At 45.2% G+C, this 2,846-nt stretch overlaps 1 pseudogene; it reads left to right on the top strand.

Moving 5' to 3' along the window:
- Positions 1 to 1,531: 1,531 nt before the first annotated feature.
- On the top strand, positions 1,532 to 2,846 carry LOC139585561 (uncharacterized; annotated as a pseudogene).

Here is a 2,846-nt window from a genome sequence, read left to right as displayed (position 1 = left end):
CTTCTTCCCAATGTCAAATTATATCCAGGTAGGAATGCTTGGCTCCTCCCTCTGGCCGGAGCATCTCACAATGGGATGATGAATTTTTCATCAGTCATGCAGTGACACTCAATGGCCCAATAACAGAAGATATCTCCCAGAGGGGGGGATTGTTGAGGAAGAGATAAAGTAAACTGTTGTAAGAGATGGTCTGAAGTTCCCCTCATTTGCCTCACAACCGTCACAAGGACAGAGAGGAAGACCCTGAAGACCCTGGCTGGAGTTCTGGCCTGGTTGGGGTGGATGCTCGCCAAGTGATTGTTTGCAGCTGTGCTTGCTGTGCCCCCACGTTGCAACTGCTTTGAGCAGGGGCTGACAGGGAGCGGCTTGCTCTGTACACTTACACCTGCTTCACGATCCCTGCTCATCACAATGGCCCATGAATTTCCCCACCTCTTGGCCAGATGAACTTTCTGGGGTAACTCTGGTGATCCCCCCATAGAAGATCCCTCATCTGCCTCACAAGCACTGTAAGGGAAGCCCCCTCCCAAGGACTGAGACTGAGACCCTTAAAATTCTAACACAGGGGCGCGGGCCTGACTGAAGTGGGATGTTTGCCAAGTGTTGCCTGCAGGTGTGTTTGCTGCACCAAGACTGGTTTCTCATAGACACCAATCCTGAAAACAATGGGTCTCGCTCACCGCTGAGATTGATTTGTCCTGTTTTGGAACATGGACTGTCTTACTCATTTTCAATAGACTAATTCTCCATTATCTTTTATCTGTTCTCCCCTTGGTGGATGACTATAAAAAACCCCTGAGTTATGCAAAGAATTTGAGATTCTCCCCAACGTGACAAGATGGATCTATTGGCTGGACCACGAGGATTTTGTCTCTCCATTGGTAGCTATTCCCACCCCTGTCTTCTTCTCTCTCCCTCTATCCTTTATCTCCTTTCTAATCCTTCTATTGCTTCTGCTGTGGGCACTCAATAAAAGGTGCATTTCTTTTGATCAAGACTGAAATCCCCTCTCTGTTGTTTTTGCACTCTGAGATCAGTTAATGAACCATCACAACCCCACTTGTACGAGCGGATCGTGACATTAAATTGGCGTCATGGACAGGATTCTCACAGACAGAGGGGTTTGCAGGGTTGTGTGTAGTCTGTAACAGGGGAAGGATGTTTCTCTCCAGCCGCACCGAGCCCAATACCCTGAAAGGGGTGAGTGGTTGTCTAAAAAGGAAAGGGAGTGACTCAAATTTCCCACAAACTGCACATGCCTAGGTGAAAAGCACCCCCATACTCAATTGAGGGTTCTGTCTTCAGAATTTCACAAAAGATCTCTTAGTGCAAAAAGGGAAACTGTTTTTGTGTATGTGTGAATCTGGACTGTCTGGGAAGTGAAGGGACTATTTGAAGTAACTGAGTAGAACCTCCCAGGCACACTTAGTCTCTTCACCCACCCAGGGAAGCAAGGGAAACACAGCAGAGGCTGTGTGGTTGTGTGCCTTAAGTCTACACCTCCCTGTCATGGTTTTGGTCCCTTCACAAAATGACGGAAAACCTCAGTGCAAAAGTTAAAGCTGAATTTTATGCTCTACTAGCCAAACACAATGCCAAACCTTCTCCCGGAGGAGAAGAACGGGCACAAAGTAACTGATTTAATTTGGAAAATGTTATTGATGGAGTATGTTCCTTACAACATGAAACAAAATTTAAACTGGGCAAAAATAAAACTATTCTCTGCTCAGTTTTGGGAGCTTGTCTCACAGCAGCTATAAAAACTCTCTTAAAGTGAAGAAGTGAGGAAAAAGCTATACTGGACTCCCTTCAAAACCTAGTTGAAATTTGGAAAAAAAATTAAATGAAGAAAGGAATGAGATCCATCTGTTACAAGCTGCCCTTAGAGAGGAACATGTTAAGAATTCACTGAATGCTGATTCCTCAACACAGGCAGAGGAAAAGAAACTCCTCACATTAAACAGATTTATCCCCATAAGGAACTAGAGGCAGTAAAAAAACTGTGGAGAAAACTGCTGCCCTCATTTGAGACCCCTGGTTAAAACAGAATATAATTATATTAATGATGAAGATTTTGAACCACATATCACAACTAAACAAATACCATTCAGCACTACCAAATTGGCTGAGCTGAAGAAAGAATTTGGGCGCCTCCCACAAGAATCGGAGATAGAATATGTCTTCCAAGTGTCCCTCACTGGTGGAGATCAAATTAAATTAACTGAACAGGTGGCCAGTGGGTACTGGGGACATGGAGTTTTCTTAACAACAGGAGATAAGCGTGACACGTGGTCCCTGACACAATGTGTGCCTTTCTGGGCCGGGGGAATTAATCCTTTGGAAAGGGGAGACCCTTTAGCTATAGTCAGTGCCCCCGACCAGCTTTTGGAAGGCGCCCACAAAGCCACCTGCCTGCAAATGATTCATGAAAAAGGTTGATTCCTGGTTTTCTGTCACCAATGCAATTACCTGTAAAGCCTGAAATTACGACTCCTTTAATTTGAGGGCTTCCTAAACCTACAGCAATTACTTTACAGAAAACCATAATGGCCTTGGGTCCCGTAGAGAGACTAGATAGATTCCTTGGTAACCCCACTGACCAAACTGGATCTACTGATCCTGGTTTCACTCCATACTCCATCCCCTCACAGCCCCCAGCTTCTCAGTCTGATTCACCTGCCAGTAGCCGTAAAGTTTGGGCATGGAGCGAGGTTGCAGTAGATTTGATTAATTACAGTAGATGATATGGACCTGTAAAAACCCTGGAGGAGAAATCAGAAAAAACAAACGGTGTTTGGTTTATCGGGGCTCCTCACGGTGAAAATTTAGGGAAGGGAAAACAGATC

This window comes from Agelaius tricolor, unplaced genomic scaffold, assembly GCF_023055355.1.
Source record: "Agelaius tricolor isolate 1412-34295 unplaced genomic scaffold, bAgeTri1.0.p SCAF_84, whole genome shotgun sequence".
NCBI lineage: Eukaryota > Metazoa > Chordata > Aves > Passeriformes > Icteridae > Agelaius > Agelaius tricolor.
The sequence above is the reverse complement of the archived record's forward strand: the minus strand, read 5'-3'. Positions and strand labels throughout refer to the sequence as shown.